Source organism: Phyllobates terribilis, unplaced genomic scaffold, assembly GCF_046119375.1.
Source record: "Phyllobates terribilis strain yellow unplaced genomic scaffold, ASM4611937v1 Scaffold_152__1_contigs__length_4461920, whole genome shotgun sequence".
NCBI classification, from domain to species: domain Eukaryota; kingdom Metazoa; phylum Chordata; class Amphibia; order Anura; family Dendrobatidae; genus Phyllobates; species Phyllobates terribilis.
Window position 1 is genome coordinate 3,763,677 of NW_027362912.1, and position 27,366 is coordinate 3,791,042.

Below are 27,366 nucleotides of genomic sequence, written 5' to 3' on the forward strand. Positions count from 1 at the left end.
GAACCGAGCTTACTACATAAATATGGGAACAGAACCGAGCTTACTACATAAATATGGGAACAGAACCGAGCTTACTACATAAATATGGGAACAGAACCGAGCTTACTACATAAATATGGGAATAGAACCGAGCTTACTACATAAATATGGGAACAGAACCGAGCTTACTACATAAATATGGGAATAGAACCGAGCTTACTACATAAATATGGGAACAGAACCGAGCTTACTACACAAATATGGGAACAGAACCGAGCTTACTACATAAATATGGGAACAGAACCGAGCTTACTACATGAATATGGGAACAGAACCGAGCTTACTACATAAATATGGGAACAGAACCGAGATTACTACATAAATATGGGAACAGAACCGAGCTTACTACATAAATATGGGAACAGAACCGAGCTTACTACATGAATATGGGAACAGAACCGAGCTTACTACATAAATATGGGAACAGAACCGAGCTTACTACCTAAATATGGGAACAGAACCGAGCTTACTACATAAATATGGGAACAGAACCGAGCTTAATACACAAATATGGGAAAAGAACCGAACTTACTACATAAATATGGGAACAGAACCGACATTACTACATAAATATGGGAACAGAACCGAGATTACTACATAATTATGGGAACAGAACTGAGCTTACTACATAAATATGGGAACAGAACCGAGCTTACTACATAAATATGGGAATAGAACCGAGCTTACTACACAAATATGGGAACAGAACCGAGCTTACTACATAAATATGGGAATAGAACCGAGATTACTACATAAATATTGGAACAGAACCGAGCTTACTACACAAATATGGGAACAGAACCGAGCTTACTACATAAATATGGAAACAGAACCGAGATTACTACATAAATATGGGAACAGAACCAAGCTTACTACATGAATATGGGAACAGAACCGAGCTTACTACATAAATATGGGAACAGAACCGAGCTTACTACATAAATATGGGAACAGAACCGAGCTTACTACATAAATATGGGAACAGAACCGAGCTTACTACATAAATATGGGAATAGAACCGAGCTTACTACACAAATATGGGAACAGAACCGAGCTTACTACATAAATATGGGAACAGAACCGAGCTTACTACATGAATATGGGAACAGAACCGAGCTTACTACATAAATATGGGAACAGAACCGAGATTACTACATAAATATGGGAACAGAACCGAGCTTACTACATAAATATGGGAACAGAACCGAGCTTACTACATGAATATGGGAACAGAACCGAGCTTACTACATAAATATGGGAACAGAACCGAGCTTACTACCTAAATATGGGAACAGAACCGAGCTTACTACATAAATATGGGAACAGAACCGAGCTTAATACACAAATATGGGAAAAGAACCGAACTTACTACATAAATATGGGAACAGAACCGACATTACTACATAAATATGGGAACAGAACCGAGATTACTACATAATTATGGGAACAGAACTGAGCTTACTACATAAATATGGGAACAGAACCGAGCTTACTACATAAATATGGGAATAGAACCGAGCTTACTACACAAATATGGGAACAGAACCGAGCTTACTACATAAATATGGGAATAGAACCGAGATTACTACATAAATATGGGAACAGAACCGAGCTTACTACACAAATATGGGAACAGAACCGAGCTTACTACATAAATATGGGAACAGAACCGAGCTTACTACATAAATATGGGAACAGAACCGAGCTTACTACATAAATATGGGAATAGAACCGAGATTACTACATAAATATGGGAACAGAACCGAGCTTACTACATAAATATGGGAACAGAACCGAGCTTACTACATAATTATGGGAACAGAACCGAGCTTACTACACAAATATGGGAACAGAACCGAGCTTACTACATAAATATGGGAACAAAACCGAGCTTACTACATAAATATGGGAACAAAACCGAGCTTACTACATAAATATGGGAACAGAACCGAGCTTACTACATAAATATGGGAACAGAACCGAGCTTACTACATAAATATGGGAACAGAACCGAGCTTACTACATAAATATGGGAACAGAACCGAGCTTACTACATAAATATGGGAACAGAACCGAGCTTACTACATAAATATGGGAATAGAACCGAGATTACTACATAAATATGGGAACAGAACCGAGCTTACTACATAAATATGGGAACAGAACCGAGATTACTACATAAATATGGGAACAGAACCGAGCTTACTACATAATTATGGGAACAGAACCGAGCTTACTACACAAATATGGGAACAGAACCGAGCTTACTACATAAATATGGGAACAGAACCGAGCTTACTACATAAATATGGGAACAGAACCGAGCTTACTACATAAATATGGGAATAGAACCGAGCTTACTACACAAATATGGGAACAGAACCGAGCTTACTACATAAATATGGGAATAGAACCTAGATTACTACATAAATATGGGAACAGAACCGAGCTTACTACATAAATATGGAAACAGAACCGAGATTACTACATAAATATGGGAACAGAACCGAGATTACTACATAAATATGGGAACAGAACCGAGCTTACTACACAAATATGGGAACAGAACCGAGCTTACTACATAAATATGGAAACAGAACCGAGATTACTACATAAATATGGGAACAGAACCGAGCTTACTACATAAATATGGGAACAGAACCGAGCTTACTATACAAATATGGGAACAGAACCGAGCTTACTACATAAATATGGGAACAGAACCGATCTTACTACATAAATATGGGAACAGAACCGAGCTTACTACATAAATATGGGAACAGAACCGAGCTTACTACATAAATATGGGAACAGAACCGAGGTTACTACATAAATATGAGAACAGAACCGAGCTTACTACATAAATATGAGAACAGAACCGAGCTTACTACATAAATATGGGAACAGAACCGAGCTTACTACATAAATATGGGAACAGAACCGAGCTTACTACATAAATATGGGAACAGAACCGAGCTTACTACATAATTATGGGAACAGAACCGAGCTTACTACAGAAATATGGGAACAGAACCGAGCTTACTACATAAATATGGGAACAGAACCGAGCATACTACATAATTATGGGAACAGAACCGAGCTTACTACATAAATATGGGAACAGAACCGAGCTTACTGCATAAATATGGGAACAGAACCGAGCTTACTACATAAATATGGGAATAGAACCGAGCTTACTACATAATTATTGGAACAGAACCGAGCTCTCTACACAAATATGGGAACAGAACCGAGCTTACTACATAAATATGGGAACAGAACCGAGATTACTACATAAATATGGGAACAGAACCGAGCTTACTACCTAAATATGGGAACAGAACCGAGCTTACTACCTAAATATGGGAACAGAACCGAGCTTACTACATAAATATGGGAACAGAACCGAGATTACTACCTAAATATGGGAACAGAACCGAGCTTACTACATAAATATGGGAACAGAACCGAGATTACTACATAAATATGGGAACAGAACCGAGCTTACTACCTAAATATGGGAACAGAACCGAGCTTACTACATAAATATGGGAACAGAACCGAGATTACTACATAAATATGGGAACAGAACCGAGCTTACTACATAAATATGGGAACAGAACCGAGCTTACTACATAAATATGGGAACAGAACCGAGGTTACTACATAAATATGGGAACAGAACCGAGCTTACTACATAAATATGGGAACAGAACCGAGCTTACTACATAATTATGGGAACAGAACCGAGCTTACTACAGAAATATGGGAACAGAACCGAGCTTACTACATAAATATGGGAACAGAACCGAGCATACTACATAATTATGGGAACAGAACCGAGCTTACTACATAAATATGGGAACAGAACCGAGCTTACTACATAAATATGGGAACAGAACCGAGCTTACTACATAAATATGGGAATAGAACCGAGCTTACTACATAATTATTGGAACAGAACCGAGCTCTCTACACAAATATGGGAACAGAACCGAGCTTACTACATAAATATGGGAACAGAACCGAGCTTATACATAAATATGGGAACAGAACCGAGCTTACTACATAAATATGGGAACAGAACCGAGATTACTACATAAATATGGGAACAGAACCGACATTACTACATAAATATGGGAACAGAACCGAGCTTGCTACATAAATATGGGAACAGAACCGAGATTACTACATAAATATGGGAACAGAACCGAGCTTACTGCATAAATATGGGAACAGAACCGAGCTTACTACATAAATATGGGAACAGAACCGAGCTTACTACATAAATATGGGAATAGAACCGAGCTTACTACATGAATATGGGAACAGAACCGAGCTTACTACACAAATATGAGAACAGAACCGAGCTTACTACATAAATATGGGAACAGAACCGAGATTACTACATAAATATGGGAACAGAACCGAGCTTACTACATAATTATGGGAACAGAACTGAGCTTACTACATAATTATGGGAACAGAACCGAGTTTACTACACAAATATGGGAACAGAACCGAGCTTACTACATGAATATGGGAACAGAACCGAGCTTACTACATAAATATGGGAACAGAACCGAGCTTACTACATAAATATGGGAACAGAACCGAGCTTACTACATAAATATGGGAACAGAACCGAGCTTACTACATAAATATGGGAACAGAACCGAGCTTACTACATAAATATGGGAACAGAACCGAGATTACTACATAAATATGGGAACAGAACCGAGCTTACTACATAAATATGGGAACAGAACCGAGCTTACTACATAAATATGGGAACAGAACCGAGCTTACTACATAAATTTGGGAACAGAACCGAGCTTACTACATAAATATGGGAACAGAACCGAGCTTACTACATAAATATGGGAACAGAACCGAGCTTAATACACAAATATGGGAAAAGAACCGAACTTACTACATAAATATGGGAACAGAACCGAGCTTACTACATAAATATGAGAACAGAACCGAGCTTACTACATAAATATGGGAATAGAACCGAGCTTACTACACAAATATGGGAACAGAACCGAGCTTACTACATAAATATGGGAACAGAACCGAGATTACTACATAAATATGGGAACAGAACCGAGCTTACTACACAAATATGGGAACATAACTGAGCTTACTACATAAATATGGGAACAGAACCGAGCTTACTACATAAATATGGGAACAGAACCGAGCTTACTACATAAATATGGGAACAGAACCGAGATTACTACATAAATATGGGAACAGAACCGAGCTTACTACATAAATATGGGAACAGAACCGAGCTTACTACATAAATATGGGAACAGAACCGAGCTTACTACACAAATATGGGAACAGAACCGAGCTTACTACATAAATATGGGAACAGAACCGAGATTACTACATAAATATGGGAACAGAACCGAGATTACTACATAAATATGGGAACAGAACCGAGCTTACTACATAAATATGGGAACAAAACCGAGCTTACTACATAAATATGGGAACAGAACCGAGCTTACTACATAAATATGGGAACAGAACCGAGCTTACTACATAAATATGGGAACAGAGCCGAGCTTACTACATAAATATGGGAACAGAACCGAGCTTAATACACAAATATGGGAAAAGAACCGAACTTACTACATAAATATGGGAACAGAACCGACATTACTACATAAATATGGGAACAGAACCGAGCTTACTACACAAATATGGGAACAGAACCGAGCTTACTACATAAATATGGAAACAGAACCGAGATTACTACATAAATATGGGAACAGAACCGAGATTACTACATAAATATGGGAACAGAACCGAGCTTACTACATAAATATGGGAACAAAACCGAGCTTACTACATAAATATGGGAACAGAACCGAGCTTACTACATAAATATGGGAACAGAACCGAGCTTACTACATAAATATGGGAACAGAACCGAGCTTACTACATAAATATGGGAACAGAACCGAGCTTACTACATAAATATGGGAATAGAACCGAGATTACTACATAAATATGGGAACAGAACCGAGCTTACTACATAAATATGGGAACAGAACCGAGCTTACTACATAATTATGGGAACAGAACCGAGCTTACTACACAAATATGGGAACAGAACCGAGCTTACTACATAAATATGGGAACAGAACCGAGATTACTACATAAATATGGGAACAGAACCGAGCTTACTACATAAATATGGGAATAGAACCGAGCTTACTACACAAATATGGGAACAGAACCGAGCTTACTACATAAATATGGGAATAGAACCGAGATTACTACATAAATATGGGAACAGAACCGAGCTTACTACACAAATATGGGAACAGAACCGAGCTTACTACATAAATATGGAAACAGAACCGAGATTACTACATAAATATGGGAACAGAACCTAGATTACTACATAAATATGGGAACAGAACCGAGCTTACTACACAAATATGGGAACAGAACCGAGCTTACTACATAAATATGGAAACAGAACCGAGATTACTACATAAATATGGGAACAGAACCGAGCTTACTACATGAATATGGTAACAGAACCGAGCTTACTACATGAATATGGGAACAGAACCGAGCTTACTACATAAATATGGGAACAGAACCGAGCTTACTACATAAATATGGGAACAGAACCGAGCTTACTACATAAATATGGGAATAGAACCGAGCTTACTACACAAATATGGGAACAGAACCGAGCTTACTACATAAATATGGGAACAGAACCGAGCTTACTACATGAATATGGGAACAGAACCGAGCTTACTACATAAATATGGGAACAGAACCGAGATTACTACATAAATATGGGAACAGAACCGAGCTTACTACATAAATATGGGAACAGAACCGAGCTTACTACATGAATATGGGAACAGAACCGAGCTTACTACATAAATATGGGAACAGAACCGAGCTTACTGCCTAAATATGGGAACAGAACCGAGCTTACTACATAAATATGGGAACAGAACCGAGCTTAATACACAAATATGGGAAAAGAACCGAACTTACTACATAAATATGGGAACAGAACCGACATTACTACATAAATATGGGAGCAGAACCGAGATTACTACATAATTATGGGAACAGAACTGAGCTTACTACATAAATATGGGAACAGAACCGAGCTTACTACATAAATATGGGAACAGAACCGAGATTACTACATAAATATGGGAACAGAACCGAGCTTACTACATAAATATGGGAACAGAACCGAGCTTACTACATAAATATGGGAACAGAACCGAGCTTACTACACAAATATGGGAACAGAACCGAGCTTACTACATAAATATGGGAACAGAACCGAGATTACTACATAAATATGGGAACAGAACCGAGATTACTACATAAATATGGGAACAGAACCGAGCTTACTACATAAATATGGGAACAAAACCGAGCTTACTACATAAATATGGGAACAGAACCGAGCTTACTACATAAATATGGGAACAGAACCGAGCTTACTACATAAATATGGGAACAGAGCCGAGCTTACTACATAAATATGGGAACAGAACCGAGCTTAATACACAAATATGGGAAAAGAACCGAACTTACTACATAAATATGGGAACAGAACCGACATTACTACATAAATATGGGAACAGAACCGAGCTTACTACACAAATATGGGAACAGAACCGAGCTTACTACATAAATATGGAAACAGAACCGAGATTACTACATAAATATGGGAACAGAACCGAGATTACTACATAAATATGGGAACAGAACCGAGCTTACTACATAAATATGGGAACAAAACCGAGCTTACTACATAAATATGGGAACAGAACTCAGCTTACTACATAAATATGGGAACAGAACCGAGCTTACTACATAAATATGGGAACAGAACCGAGCTTACTACATAAATATGGGAACAGAACCGAGCTTACTACATAAATATGGGAATAGAACCGAGATTACTACATAAATATGGGAACAGAACCGAGCTTACTACATAAATATGGGAACAGAACCGAGCTTACTACATAATTATGGGAACAGAACCGAGCTTACTACACAAATATGGGAACAGAACCGAGCTTACTACATAAATATGGGAACAGAACCGAGATTACTACATAAATATGGGAACAGAACCGAGCTTACTACATAAATATGGGAATAGAACCGAGCTTACTACACAAATATGGGAACAGAACCGAGCTTACTACATAAATATGGAAACAGAACCGAGATTACTACATAAATATGGGAACAGAACCGAGCTTACTACATGAATATGGGAACAGAACCGAGCTTACTACATAAATATGGGAACAGAACCGAGCTTACTACATAAATATGGGAACAGAACCGAGCTTACTACATAAATATGGGAACAGAACCGAGCTTACTACATAAATATGGGAATAGAACCGAGCTTACTACACAAATATGGGAACAGAACCGAGCTTACTACATAAATATGGGAACAGAACCGAGCTTACTACATGAATATGGGAACAGAACCGAGCTTACTACATAAATATGGGAACAGAACCGAGATTACTACATAAATATGGGAACAGAACCGAGCTTACTACATAAATATGGGAACAGAACCGAGCTTACTACATGAATATGGGAACAGAACCGAGCTTACTACATAAATATGGGAACAGAACCGAGCTTACTACCTAAATATGGGAACAGAACCGAGCTTACTACATAAATATGGGAACAGAACCGAGCTTAATACACAAATATGGGAAAAGAACCGAACTTACTACATAAATATGGGAACAGAACCGACATTACTACATAAATATGGGAACAGAACCGAGATTACTACATAATTATGGGAACAGAACTGAGCTTACTACATAAATATGGGAACAGAACCGAGCTTACTACATAAATATTTGAATAGAACCGAGCTTACTACACAAATATGGGAACAGAACCGAGCTTACTACATAAATATGGGAATAGAACCGAGATTACTACATAAATATTGGAACAGAACCGAGCTTACTACACAAATATGGGAACAGAACCGAGCTTACTACATAAATATGGAAACAGAACCGAGATTACTACATAAATATGGGAACAGAACCAAGCTTACTACATGAATATGGGAACAGAACCGAGCTTACTACATAAATATGGGAACAGAACCGAGCTTACTACATAAATATGGGAACAGAACCGAGCTTACTACATAAATATGGGAACAGAACCGAGCTTACTACATAAATATGGGAATAGAACCGAGCTTACTACACAAATATGGGAACAGAACCGAGCTTACTACATAAATATGGGAACAGAACCGAGCTTACTACATGAATATGGGAACAGAACCGAGCTTACTACATAAATATGGGAACAGAACCGAGATTACTACATAAATATGGGAACAGAACCGAGCTTACTACATAAATATGGGAACAGAACCGAGCTTACTACATGAATATGGGAACAGAACCGAGCTTACTACATAAATATGGGAACAGAACCGAGCTTACTACCTAAATATGGGAACAGAACCGAGCTTACTACATAAATATGGGAACAGAACCGAGCTTAATACACAAATATGGGAAAAGAACCGAACTTACTACATAAATATGGGAACAGAACCGACATTACTACATAAATATGGGAACAGAACCGAGATTACTACATAATTATGGGAACAGAACTGAGCTTACTACATAAATATGGGAACAGAACCGAGCTTACTACATAAATATGGGAATAGAACCGAGCTTACTACACAAATATGGGAACAGAACCGAGCTTACTACATAAATATGGGAATAGAACCGAGATTACTACATAAATATGGGAACAGAACCGAGCTTACTACACAAATATGGGAACAGAACCGAGCTTACTACATAAATATGGGAACAGAACCGAGCTTACTACATAAATATGGGAACAGAACCGAGCTTACTACATAAATATGGGAATAGAACCGAGATTACTACATAAATATGGGAACAGAACCGAGCTTACTACATAAATATGGGAACAGAACCGAGCTTACTACATAATTATGGGAACAGAACCGAGCTTACTACACAAATATGGGAACAGAACCGAGCTTACTACATAAATATGGGAACAAAACCGAGCTTACTACATAAATATGGGAACAAAACCGAGCTTACTACATAAATATGGGAACAGAACCGAGCTTACTACATAAATATGGGAACAGAACCGAGCTTACTACATAAATATGGGAACAGAACCGAGCTTACTACATAAATATGGGAACAGAACCGAGCTTACTACATAAATATGGGAACAGAACCGAGCTTACTACATAAATATGGGAATAGAACCGAGATTACTACATAAATATGGGAACAGAACCGAGCTTACTACATAAATATGGGAACAGAACCGAGATTACTACATAAATATGGGAACAGAACCGAGCTTACTACATAATTATGGGAACAGAACCGAGCTTACTACACAAATATGGGAACAGAACCGAGCTTACTACATAAATATGGGAACAGAACCGAGCTTACTACATAAATATGGGAACAGAACCGAGCTTACTACATAAATATGGGAATAGAACCGAGCTTACTACACAAATATGGGAACAGAACCGAGCTTACTACATAAATATGGGAATAGAACCTAGATTACTACATAAATATGGGAACAGAACCGAGCTTACTACATAAATATGGAAACAGAACCGAGATTACTACATAAATATGGGAACAGAACCGAGATTACTACATAAATATGGGAACAGAACCGAGCTTACTACACAAATATGGGAACAGAACCGAGCTTACTACATAAATATGGAAACAGAACCGAGATTACTACATAAATATGGGAACAGAACCGAGCTTACTACATAAATATGGGAACAGAACCGAGCTTACTATACAAATATGGGAACAGAACCGAGCTTACTACATAAATATGGGAACAGAACCGATCTTACTACATAAATATGGGAACAGAACCGAGCTTACTACATAAATATGGGAACAGAACCGAGCTTACTACATAAATATGGGAACAGAACCGAGGTTACTACATAAATATGGGAACAGAACCGAGCTTACTACATAAATATGAGAACAGAACCGAGCTTACTACATAAATATGGGAACAGAACCGAGCTTACTACATAAATATGGGAACAGAACCGAGCTTACTACATAAATATGGGAACAGAACCGAGCTTACTACATAATTATGGGAACAGAACCGAGCTTACTACAGAAATATGGGAACAGAACCGAGCTTACTACATAAATATGGGAACAGAACCGAGCATACTACATAATTATGGGAACAGAACCGAGCTTACTACATAAATATGGGAACAGAACCGAGCTTACTGCATAAATATGGGAACAGAACCGAGCTTACTACATAAATATGGGAATAGAACCGAGCTTACTACATAATTATTGGAACAGAACCGAGCTCTCTACACAAATATGGGAACAGAACCGAGCTTACTACATAAATATGGGAACAGAACCGAGATTACTACATAAATATGGGAACAGAACCGAGCTTACTACCTAAATATGGGAACAGAACCGAGCTTACTACCTAAATATGGGAACAGAACCGAGCTTACTACATAAATATGGGAACAGAACCGAGATTACTACCTAAATATGGGAACAGAACCGAGCTTACTACATAAATATGGGAACAGAACCGAGATTACTACATAAATATGGGAACAGAACCGAGCTTACTACCTAAATATGGGAACAGAACCGAGCTTACTACATAAATATGGGAACAGAACCGAGATTACTACATAAATATGGGAACAGAACCGAGCTTACTACATAAATATGGGAACAGAACCGAGCTTACTACATAAATATGGGAACAGAACCGAGGTTACTACATAAATATGGGAACAGAACCGAGCTTACTACATAAATATGGGAACAGAACCGAGCTTACTACATAATTATGGGAACAGAACCGAGCTTACTACAGAAATATGGGAACAGAACCGAGCTTACTACATAAATATGGGAACAGAACCGAGCATACTACATAATTATGGGAACAGAACCGAGCTTACTACATAAATATGGGAACAGAACCGAGCTTACTACATAAATATGGGAACAGAACCGAGCTTACTACATAAATATGGGAATAGAACCGAGCTTACTACATAATTATTGGAACAGAACCGAGCTCTCTACACAAATATGGGAACAGAACCGAGCTTACTACATAAATATGGGAACAGAACCGAGCTTATACATAAATATGGGAACAGAACCGAGCTTACTACATAAATATGGGAACAGAACCGAGATTACTACATAAATATGGGAACAGAACCGACATTACTACATAAATATGGGAACAGAACCGAGCTTGCTACATAAATATGGGAACAGAACCGAGATTACTACATAAATATGGGAACAGAACCGAGCTTACTGCATAAATATGGGAACAGAACCGAGCTTACTACATAAATATGGGAACAGAACCGAGCTTACTACATAAATATGGGAATAGAACCGAGCTTACTACATGAATATGGGAACAGAACCGAGCTTACTACACAAATATGAGAACAGAACCGAGCTTACTACATAAATATGGGAACAGAACCGAGATTACTACATAAATATGGGAACAGAACCGAGCTTACTACATAATTATGGGAACAGAACTGAGCTTACTACATAATTATGGGAACAGAACCGAGTTTACTACACAAATATGGGAACAGAACCGAGCTTACTACATGAATATGGGAACAGAACCGAGCTTACTACATAAATATGGGAACAGAACCGAGCTTACTACATAAATATGGGAACAGAACCGAGCTTACTACATAAATATGGGAACAGAACCGAGCTTACTACATAAATATGGGAACAGAACCGAGCTTACTACATAAATATGGGAACAGAACCGAGATTACTACATAAATATGGGAACAGAACCGAGCTTACTACATAAATATGGGAACAGAACCGAGCTTACTACATAAATATGGGAACAGAACCGAGCTTACTACATAAATTTGGGAACAGAACCGAGCTTACTACATAAATATGGGAACAGAACCGAGCTTACTACATAAATATGGGAACAGAACCGAGCTTAATACACAAATATGGGAAAAGAACCGAACTTACTACATAAATATGGGAACAGAACCGAGCTTACTACATAAATATGAGAACAGAACCGAGCTTACTACATAAATATGGGAATAGAACCGAGCTTACTACACAAATATGGGAACAGAACCGAGCTTACTACATAAATATGGGAACAGAACCGAGATTACTACATAAATATGGGAACAGAACCGAGCTTACTACACAAATATGGGAACATAACTGAGCTTACTACATAAATATGGGAACAGAACCGAGCTTACTACATAAATATGGGAACAGAACCGAGCTTACTACATAAATATGGGAACAGAACCGAGATTACTACATAAATATGGGAACAGAACCGAGCTTACTACATAAATATGGGAACAGAACCGAGCTTACTACATAAATATGGGAACAGAACCGAGCTTACTACACAAATATGGGAACAGAACCGAGCTTACTACATAAATATGGGAACAGAACCGAGATTACTACATAAATATGGGAACAGAACCGAGATTACTACATAAATATGGGAACAGAACCGAGCTTACTACATAAATATGGGAACAAAACCGAGCTTACTACATAAATATGGGAACAGAACCGAGCTTACTACATAAATATGGGAACAGAACCGAGCTTACTACATAAATATGGGAACAGAGCCGAGCTTACTACATAAATATGGGAACAGAACCGAGCTTAATACACAAATATGGGAAAAGAACCGAACTTACTACATAAATATGGGAACAGAACCGACATTACTACATAAATATGGGAACAGAACCGAGCTTACTACACAAATATGGGAACAGAACCGAGCTTACTACATAAATATGGAAACAGAACCGAGATTACTACATAAATATGGGAACAGAACCGAGATTACTACATAAATATGGGAACAGAACCGAGCTTACTACATAAATATGGGAACAAAACCGAGCTTACTACATAAATATGGGAACAGAACCGAGCTTACTACATAAATATGGGAACAGAACCGAGCTTACTACATAAATATGGGAACAGAACCGAGCTTACTACATAAATATGGGAACAGAACCGAGCTTACTACATAAATATGGGAATAGAACCGAGATTACTACATAAATATGGGAACAGAACCGAGCTTACTACATAAATATGGGAACAGAACCGAGCTTACTACATAATTATGGGAACAGAACCGAGCTTACTACACAAATATGGGAACAGAACCGAGCTTACTACATAAATATGGGAACAGAACCGAGATTACTACATAAATATGGGAACAGAACCGAGCTTACTACATAAATATGGGAATAGAACCGAGCTTACTACACAAATATGGGAACAGAACCGAGCTTACTACATAAATATGGGAATAGAACCGAGATTACTACATAAATATGGGAACAGAACCGAGCTTACTACACAAATATGGGAACAGAACCGAGCTTACTACATAAATATGGAAACAGAACCGAGATTACTACATAAATATGGGAACAGAACCTAGATTACTACATAAATATGGGAACAGAACCGAGCTTACTACACAAATATGGGAACAGAACCGAGCTTACTACATAAATATGGAAACAGAACCGAGATTACTACATAAATATGGGAACAGAACCGAGCTTACTACATGAATATGGTAACAGAACCGAGCTTACTACATGAATATGGGAACAGAACCGAGCTTACTACATAAATATGGGAACAGAACCGAGCTTACTACATAAATATGGGAACAGAACCGAGCTTACTACATAAATATGGGAATAGAACCGAGCTTACTACACAAATATGGGAACAGAACCGAGCTTACTACATAAATATGGGAACAGAACCGAGCTTACTACATGAATATGGGAACAGAACCGAGCTTACTACATAAATATGGGAACAGAACCGAGATTACTACATAAATATGGGAACAGAACCGAGCTTACTACATAAATATGGGAACAGAACCGAGCTTACTACATGAATATGGGAACAGAACCGAGCTTACTACATAAATATGGGAACAGAACCGAGCTTACTGCCTAAATATGGGAACAGAACCGAGCTTACTACATAAATATGGGAACAGAACCGAGCTTAATACACAAATATGGGAAAAGAACCGAACTTACTACATAAATATGGGAACAGAACCGACATTACTACATAAATATGGGAACAGAACCGAGATTACTACATAATTATGGGAACAGAACTGAGCTTACTACATAAATATGGGAACAGAACCGAGCTTACTACATAAATATGGGAATAGAACCGAGCTTACTACACAAATATGGGAACAGAACCGAGCTTACTACATAAATATGGGAATAGAACCGAGCTTACTACATAAATATGGGAACAGAACCGAGCTTACTACATAAATATGGGAATAGAACCGAGCTTACTACATAAATATGGGAACAGAACCGAGCTTACTACATAAATATGGGAACAGAACCGAGCTTACTACATAAATATGGGAATAGAACCGAGATTACTACATAAATATGGGAACAGAACCGAGCTTACTACACAAATATGGGAACAGAACCGAGCTTACTACATAAATATGGAAACAGAACCGAGATTACTACATAAATATGGGAACAGAACCGAACTTACTACATAAATATGGGAACAAAACCGAGCTTACTACATAAATATGGGAACAGAACCGAGCTTACTACATAAATATGGGAACAGAACCGAGCTTACTACATAAATATGGGAACAGAACCGAGCTTACTACATAAATATGGGAACAGAACCGAGCTTACTACATAAATATGGGAACAGAACCGAGCTTACTACATAAATATGGGAACAGAACCGAGATTACTACATAAATATGGGAACACAACCAAGCTTACTACATAAATATGGGAACAGAACTGAGCTTACTACATAATTATGGGAACAGAACCGAGCTTACTACACAAATATGGGAACAGAACCGAGCTTACTACATAAATATGGGAACAGAACCGAGCTTACTACATAAATATGGGAACAGAACCGAGCTTACTACATAAATATGGGAATAGAACCGAGCTTACTACACAAATATGGGAACAGAACCGAGCTTACTACATAAATATGGGAACAGAACCGAGCTTACTACATAAATATGGGAACAGAACCGAGATTACTACATAAATATGGGAATAGAACCGAGATTACTACATAAATATGGGAATAGAACCGAGATTACTACATAAATATGGGAACAGAACCGAGCTTACTACATAAATATGGGAACAGAACCAAGCTTACTACATAAATATGGGAATAGAACCGAGATTACTACATAAATATGGGAACAGAACCGAGCTTACTACATAAATATGGGAACAGAACCGAGATTACTACATAAATATGGGAATAGAACCGAGATTACTACATAAATATGGGAATAGAACCGAGATTACTACATAAATATGGGAACAGAACCGAGCTTACTACATAAATATGGGAATAGAACCGAGATTACTACATAAATATGGGAACAGAACCGAGCTTACTACATAAATATGGAAACAGAACCGAGATTACTACATAAATATGGGAACAGAACCGAGATTACTACATAAATATGGGAACAGAACCGAGCTTACTACACAAATATGGGAACAGAACCGAGCTTACTACATAAATATGGAAACAGAACCGAGATTACTACATAAATATGGGAACAGAACCGAGCTTACTACATAAATATGGGAACAGAACCGAGCTTACTACATAAATATGGGAACAGAACCGAGATTACTACATAAATATGGGAACAGAACCGAGCTTACTACATAAATATGGGAACAGAACCGAGCTTACTACATAATTATGGGAACAGAACCGAGATTACTACATAAATATGGGAACAGAACCGAGCTTACTACATAAATATGGGAACAGAACCGAGCTTACTACATAAATATGGGAACAGAACCGAGATTACTACATAAATATGGGAACAGAACCGAGCTTACTACATAAATATGGGAACAGAACCGAGCTTACTACATAAATATGGAAACAGAACCGAGATTACTACATAAATATGGGAACAGAACCGAGCTTACTACATGAATATGGGAACAGAACCGAGCTTACTACATAAATATGGGAACAGAACCGAGCTTACTACATAAATATGGGAACAGAACCGAGCTTACTACATAAATATGGGAACAGAACCGAGATTACTACATAAATATGGTAACAGAACCGAGCTTACTACACAAATATGGGAACAGAACCGAGCTTACTACATAAATATGGGAACAGGACCGAGCTTACTACATAAATATGGAAACAGAACCGAGCTTACTACACAAATATGGGAACAGAACCGAGCTTACTACACAAATATGGGAACAGAACCGAGCTTACTACATAAATATGGGAACAGGACCGAGCTTACTACATAAATATGGAAACAGAACCGAGCTTACTACACAAATATGGGAACAGAACCGAGCTTACTACATAAATATGGGAACAGAACCGAGCTTACTACATAAATATGGGAACAGGACCGAGCTTACTACATAAATATGGAAACAGAACCGAGATTACTACATAAATATGGGAACAGAACCGAGCTTACTACATAAATATGGGAACAGAACCGAGCTTACTACATAAATATGGGAACAGAACCGAGCTTACTACATAAATATGGGAACAGAACCGAGCTTACTACATAAATATGGGAACAGAACCGAGCTTACTACATAAATATGGGAACAGAACCGAGCTTACTACATAAATATGGGAACAGAACCGAGCTTACTACATAAATTTGGGAACAGAACCGAGCTTACTACATAAATATGGGAACAGAACCGAGCTTACTACATAAATATGGGAATAGAACCGAGCTTACTACACAAATATGGGAACAGAACCGAGCTTACTACATAAATATGTGAACAGAACCGAGCTTAATACACAAATATGGGAAAAGAACCGAACTTACTACATAAATATGGGAACAGAACCGAGCTTACTACATAAATATGGGAATAGAACCGAGCTTACTACACAAATATGGGAACAGAACTGAGCTTACTACATAAATATGGGAACAGAACCGAGATTACTACATAAATATGGGAACAGAACCGAGCTTACTACACAAATATGGGAACAGAACTGAGCTTACTACATAAATATGGGAACAGAACCGAGCTTACTACATAAATATGGGAACAGAACCGAGCTTACTACATAAATATGGGAACAGAACCGAGATTACTACATAAATATGGGAACAGAACCGAGCTTACTACATAAATATGGGAACAGAACCGAGCTTACTACATAAATATGGGAACAGAACCGAGCTTACTACACAAATATGGGAACAGAACCGAGCTTACTACATAAATATGGGAACAGAACCGAGATTACTACATAAATATGGGAACAGAACCGAGATTACTACATAAATATGGGAACAGAACCGAGCTTACTACATAAATATGGGAACAAAACCGAGCTTACTACATAAATATGGGAACAGAACCGAGCTTACTACATAAATATGGGAACAGAACCGAGCTTACTACATAAATATGGGAACAGAGCCGAGCTTACTACATAAATATGGGAACAGAACCGAGCTTAATACACAAATATGGGAAAAGAACCGAACTTACTACATAAATATGGGAACAGAACCGACATTACTACATAAATATGGGAACAGAACCGAGCTTACTACACAAATATGGGAACAGAACCGAGCTTACTACATAAATATGGAAACAGAACCGAGATTACTACATAAATATGGGAACAGAACCGAGATTACTACATAAATATGGGAACAGAACCGAGCTTACTACATAAATATGGGAACAAAACCGAGCTTACTACATAAATATGGGAACAGAACCGAGCTTACTACATAAATATGGGAACAGAACCGAGCTTACTACATAAATATGGGAACAGAACCGAGCTTACTACATAAATATGGGAACAGAACCGAGCTTACTACATAAATATGGGAATAGAACCGAGATTACTACATAAATATGGGAACAGAACCGAGCTTACTACATAAATATGGGAACAGAACCGAGCTTACTACATAATTATGGGAACAGAACCGAGCTTACTACACAAATATGGGAACAGAACCGAGCTTACTACATAAATATGGGAACAGAACCGAGATTACTACATAAATATGGGAACAGAACCGAGCTTACTACATAAATATGGGAATAGAACCGAGCTTACTACACAAATATGGGAACAGAACCGAGCTTACTACATAAATATGGAAACAGAACCGAGATTACTACATAAATATGGGAACAGAACCGAGCTTACTACATGAATATGGGAACAGAACCGAGCTTACTACATAAATATGGGAACAGAACCGAGCTTACTACATAAATATGGGAACAGAACCGAGCTTACTACATAAATATGGGAACAGAACCGAGCTTACTACATAAATATGGGAATAGAACCGAGCTTACTACACAAATATGGGAACAGAACCGAGCTTACTACATAAATATGGGAACAGAACCGAGCTTACTACATGAATATGGGAACAGAACCGAGCTTACTACATAAATATGGGAACAGAACCGAGATTACTACATAAATATGGGAACAGAACCGAGCTTACTACATAAATATGGGAACAGAACCGAGCTTACTACATGAATATGGGAACAGAACCGAGCTTACTACATAAATATGGGAACAGAACCGAGCTTACTACCTAAATATGGGAACAGAACCGAGCTTACTACATAAATATGGGAACAGAACCGAGCTTAATACACAAATATGGGAAAAGAACCGAACTTACTACATAAATATGGGAACAGAACCGACATTACTACATAAATATGGGAACAGAACCGAGATTACTACATAATTATGGGAACAGAACTGAGCTTACTACATAAATATGGGAACAGAACCGAGCTTACTACATAAATATGGGAATAGAACCGAGCTTACTACACAAATATGGGAACAGAACCGAGCTTACTACATAAATATGGGAATAGAACCGAGATTACTACATAAATATTGGAACAGAACCGAGCTTACTACACAAATATGGGAACAGAACCGAGCTTACTACATAAATATGGAAACAGAACCGAGATTACTACATAAATATGGGAACAGAACCGAGCTTACTACATGAATATGGGAACAGAACCGAGCTTACTACATAAATATGGGAACAGAACCGAGCTTACTACATAAATATGGGAACAGAACCGAGCTTACTACATAAATATGGGAACAGAACCGAGCTTACTACATAAATATGGGAATAGAACCGAGCTTACTACACAAATATGGGAACAGAACCGAGCTTACTACATAAATATGGGAACAGAACCGAGCTTACTACATGAATATGGGAACAGAACCGAGCTTACTACATAAATATGGGAACAGAACCGAGATTACTACATAAATATGGGAACAGAACCGAGCTTACTACATAAATATGGGAACAGAACCGAGCTTACTACATGAATATGGGAACAGAACCGAGCTTACTACATAAATATGGGAACAGAACCGAGCTTACTACCTAAATATGGGAACAGAACCGAGCTTACTACATAAATATGGGAACAGAACCGAGCTTAATAAACAAATATGGGAAAAGAACCGAACTTACTACATAAATATGGGAACAGAACCGACATTACTACATAAATATGGGAACAGAACCGAGATTACTACATAATTATGGGAACAGAACTGAGCTTACTACATAAATATGGGAACAGAACCGAGCTTACTACATAAATATGGGAATAGAACCGAGCTTACTACACAAATATGGGAACAGAACCGAGCTTACTACATAAATATGGGAATAGAACCGAGATTACTACATAAATATGGGAACAGAACCGAGCTTACTACACAAATATGGGAACAGAACCGAGCTTACTACATAAATATGGGAACAGAACCGAGCTTACTACATAAATATGGGAACAGAACCGAGCTTACTACATAAATATGGGAATAGAACCGAGATTACTACATAAATATGGGAACAGAACCGAGCTTACTACATAAATATGGGAACAGAACCGAGCTTACTACATAATTATGGGAACAGAACCGAGCTTACTACACAAATATGGGAACAGAACCGAGCTTACTACATAAATATGGGAACAAAACCGAGCTTACTACATAAATATGGGAACAAAACCGAGCTTACTACATAAATATGGGAACAGAACCGAGCTTACTACATAAATATGGGAACAGAACCGAGCTTACTACATAAATATGGGAACAGAACCGAGCTTACTACATAAATATGGGAACAGAACCGAGCTTACTACATAAATATGGGAATAGAACTGAGATTACTACATAAATATGGGAACAGAACCGAGCTTACTACATAAATATGGGAACAGAACCGAGATTACTACATAAATATGGGAACAGAACCGAGCTTACTACATAATTATGGGAACAGAACCGAGCTTACTACACAAATATGGGAACAGAACCGAGCTTACTACATAAATATGGGAACAGAACCGAGATTACTACATAAATATGGGAACAGAACCGAGCTTACTACATAAATATGGGAATAGAACCGAGATTACTACACAAATATGGGAACAGAACCGAGCTTACTACATAAATATGGGAATAGAACCGAGATTACTACATAAATATGGGAACAGAACCGAGCTTACTACATAAATATGGAAACAGAACCGAGATTACTACATAAATATGGGTACAGAACCGAGATTACTACATAAATATGGGAACAGAACCGAGCTTACTACACAAATATGGGAACAGAACCGAGCTTACTACATAAATATGGAAACAGAACCGAGATTACTACATAAATATGGGAACAGAACCGAGCTTACTACATAAATATGGGAACAGAACCGAGCTTACTATACAAATATGGGAACAGAACCGAGCTTACTACATAAATATGGGAACAGAACCGATCTTACTACATAAATATGGGAACAGAACCGAGCTTACTACATAAATATGGGAACAGAACCGAGCTTACTACATAAATATGGGAACAGAACCGAGGTTACTACATAAATATGGGAACAGAACCGAGCTTACTACATAAATATGAGAACAGAACCGAGCTTACTACATAAATATGGGAACAGAACCGAGCTTACTACATAAATATGGGAACAGAACCGAGCTTACTACATAAATATGGGAACAGAACCGAGCTTACTACATAATTATGGGAACAGAACCGAGCTTACTACAGAAATATGGGAACAGAACCGAGCTTACTACATAAATATGGGAACAGAACCGAGCATACTACATAATTATGGGAACAGAACAGAGCTTACTACATAAATATGGGAACAGAACCGAGCTTACTGCATAAATATGGGAACAGAACCGAGCTTACTACATAAATATGGGAATAGAACCGAGCTTACTACATAATTATTGGAACAGAACCGAGCTCTCTACACAAATATGGGAACAGAACCGAGCTTACTACATAAATATGGGAACAGAACCGAGATTACTACATAAATATGGGAACAGAACCGAGCTTACTACCTAAATATGGGAACAGAACCGAGCTTACTACATAAATATGGGAACAGAACCGAGATTACTACCTAAATATGGGAACAGAACCGAGCTTACTACATAAATATGGGAACAGAACCGAGATTACTACATAAATATGGGAACAGAACCGAGCTTACTACCTAAATATGGGAACAGAACCGAGCTTACTACATAAATATGGGAACAGAACCGAGATTACTACATAAATATGGGAACAGAACCGAGCTTACTACATAAATATGGGAACAGAACCGAGCTTACTACATAAATATGGGAACAGAACCGAGGTTACTACATAAATATGGGAACAGAACCGGGCTTACTACATAAATATGGGAACAGAACCGAGCTTACTACATAATTATGGGAACAGAACCGAGCTTACTACAGAAATATGGGAACAGAACCGAGCTTACTACATAAATATGGGAACAGAACCGAGCATACTACATAATTATGGGAACAGAACCGAGCTTACTACATAAATATGGGAACAGAACCGAGCTTACTACATAAATATGGGAACAGAACCGAGCTTACTACATAAATATGGGAATAGAACCGAGCTTACTACATAATTATTGGAACAGAACCGAGCTCTCTACACAAATATGGGAACAGAACCGAGCTTACTACATAAATATGGGAACAGAACCGAGCTTATACATAAATATGGGAACAGAACCGAGCTTACTACATAAATATGGGAACAGAACCGAGATTACTACATAAATATGGGAACAGAACCGACATTACTACATAAATATGGGAACAGAACCGAGCTTGCTACATAAATATGGGAACAGAACCGAGATTACTACATAAATATGGGAACAGAACCGAGCTTACTGCATAAATATGGGAACAGAACCGAGCTTACTACATAAATATGGGAACAGAACCGAGCTTACTACATAAATATGGGAATAGAACCGAGCTTACTACATGAATATGGGAACAGAACCGAGCTTACTACACAAATATGAGAACAGAACCGAGCTTACTACATAAATATGGGAACAGAACCGAGATTACTACATAAATATGGGAACAGAACCGAGCTTACTACATAATTATGGGAACAGAACTGAGCTTACTACATAATTATGGGAACAGAACCGAGTTTACTACACAAATATGGGAACAGAACCGAGCTTACTACATGAATATGGGAACAGAACCGAGCTTACTACATAAATATGGGAACAGAACCGAGCTTACTACATAAATATGGGAACAGAACCGAGCTTACTACATAAATATGGGAACAGAACCGAGCTTACTACATAAATATGGGAACAGAACCGAGCTTACTACATAAATATGGGAACAGAACCGAGATTACTACATAAATATGGGAACAGAACCGAGCTTACTACATAAATATGGGAACAGAACCGAGCTTACTACATAAATATGGGAACAGAACCGAGCTTACTACATAAATTTGGGAACAGAACCGAGCTTACTACATAAATATGGGAACAGAACCGAGCTTACTACATAAATATGGGAACAGAACCGAGCTTAATACACAAATATGGGAAAAGAACCGAACTTACTACATAAATATGGGAACAGAACCGAGCTTACTACATAAATATGAGAACAGAACCGAGCTTACTACATAAATATGGGAATAGAACCGAGCTTACTACACAAATATGGGAACAGAACCGAGCTTACTACATAAATATGGGAACAGAACCGAGATTACTACATAAATATGGGAACAGAACCGAGCTTACTACACAAATATGGGAACATAACTGAGCTTACTACATAAATATGGGAACAGAACCGAGCTTACTACATAAATATGGGAACAGAACCGAGCTTACTACATAAATATGGGAACAGAACCGAGATTACTACATAAATATGGGAACAGAACCGAGCTTACTACATAAATATGGGAACAGAACCGAGCTTACTACATAATTATGGGAACAGAACCGAGCTTACTACAGAAATATGGGAACAGAACCGAACTTACTACATAAATATGGGAACAGAACCGAGCATACTACATAATTATGGGAACAGAACCGAGCTTACTACATAAATATGGGAACAGAACCGAGCTTACTACATAAATATGGGAACAGAACCGAGCTTACTACATAAATATGGGAATAGAACCGAGCTTACTACATAATTATTGGAACAGAACCGAGCTCTCTACACAAATATGGGAACAGAACCGAGCTTACTACATAAATATGGGAACAGAACCGAGCTTATACATAAATATGGGAACAGAACCGAGCTTACTACATAAATATGGGAACAGAACCGAGATTACTACATAAATATGGGAACAGAACCGACATTACTACATAAATATGGGAACAGAACCGAGCTTGCTACATAAATATGGGAACAGAACCGAGATTACTACATAAATATGGGAACAGAACCGAGCTTACTGCATAAATATGGGAACAGAACCGAGCTTACTACATAAATATGGGAACAGAACCGAGCTTACTACATAAATATGGGAATAGAACCGAGCTTACTACATGAATATGGGAACAGAACCGAGCTTACTACACAAATATGAGAACAGAACCGAGCTTACTACATAAATATGGGAACAGAACCGAGATTACTACATAAATATGGGAACAGAACCGAGCTTACTACATAATTATGGGAACAGAACTGAGCTTACTACATAATTATGGGAACAGAACCGAGTTTACTACACAAATATGGGAACAGAACCGAGCTTACTACATGAATATGGGAACAGAACCGAGCTTACTACATAAATATGGGAACAGAACCGAGCTTACTACATAAATATGGGAACAGAACCGAGCTTACTACATAAATATGGGAACAGAACCGAGCTTACTACATAAATATGGGAACAGAACCGAGCTTACTACATAAATATGGGAACAGAACCGAGATTACTACATAAATATGGGAACAGAACCGAGCTTACTACATAAATATGGGAACAGAACCGAGCTTACTACATAAATATGGGAACAGAACCGAGCTTACTACATAAATTTGGGAACAGAACCGAGCTTACTACATAAATATGGGAACAGAACCGAGCTTACTACATAAATATGGGAACAGAACCGAGCTTAATACACAAATATGGGAAAAGAACCGAACTTACTACATAAATATGGGAACAGAACCGAGCTTACTACATAAATATGAGAACAGAACCGAGCTTACTACATAAATATGGGAATAGAACCGAGCTTACTACACAAATATGGGAACAGAACCGAGCTTACTACATAAATATGGGAACAGAACCGAGATTACTACATAAATATGGGAACAGAACCGAGCTTACTACACAAATATGGGAACATAACTGAGCTTACTACATAAATATGGGAACAGAACCGAGCTTACTACATAAATATGGGAACAGAACCGAGCTTACTACATAAATATGGGAACAGAACCGAGATTACTACATAAATATGGGAACAGAACCGAGCTTACTACATAAATATGGGAACAGAACCGAGCTTACTACATAAATATGGGAACAGAACCGAGCTTACTACACAAATATGGGAACAGAACCGAGCTTACTACATAAATATGGGAACAGAACCGAGATTACTACATAAATATGGGAACAGAACCGAGATTACTACATAAATATGGGAACAGAACCGAGCTTACTACATAAATATGGGAACAAAACCGAGCTTACTACATAAATATGGGAACAGAACCGAGCTTACTACATAAATATGGGAACAGAACCGAGCTTACTACATAAATATGGGAACAGAGCCGAGCTTACTACATAAATATGGGAACAGAACCGAGCTTAATACACAAATATGGGAAAAGAACCGAACTTACTACATAAATATGGGAACAGAACCGACATTACTACATAAATATGGGAACAGAACCGAGCTTACTACACAAATATGGGAACAGAACCGAGCTTACTACATAAATATGGAAACAGAACCGAGATTACTACATAAATATGGGAACAGAACCGAGATTACTACATAAATATGGGAACAGAACCGAGCTTACTACATAAATATGGGAACAAAACCGAGCTTACTACATAAATATGGGAACAGAACCGAGCTTACTACATAAATATGGGAACAGAACCGAGCTTACTACATAAATATGGGAACAGAACCGAGCTTACTACATAAATATGGGAACAGAACCGAGCTTACTACATAAATATGGGAATAGAACCGAGATTACTACATAAATATGGGAACAGAACCGAGCTTACTACATAAATATGGGAACAGAACCGAGCTTACTACATAATTATGGGAACAGAACCGAGCTTACTACACAAATATGGGAACAGAACCGAGCTTACTACATAAATATGGGAACAGAACCGAGATTACTACATAAATATGGGAACAGAACCGAGCTTACTACATAAATATGGGAATAGAACCGAGCTTACTACACAAATATGGGAACAGAACCGAGCTTACTACATAAATATGGGAATAGAACCGAGATTACTACATAAATATGGGAACAGAACCGAGCTTACTACACAAATATGGGA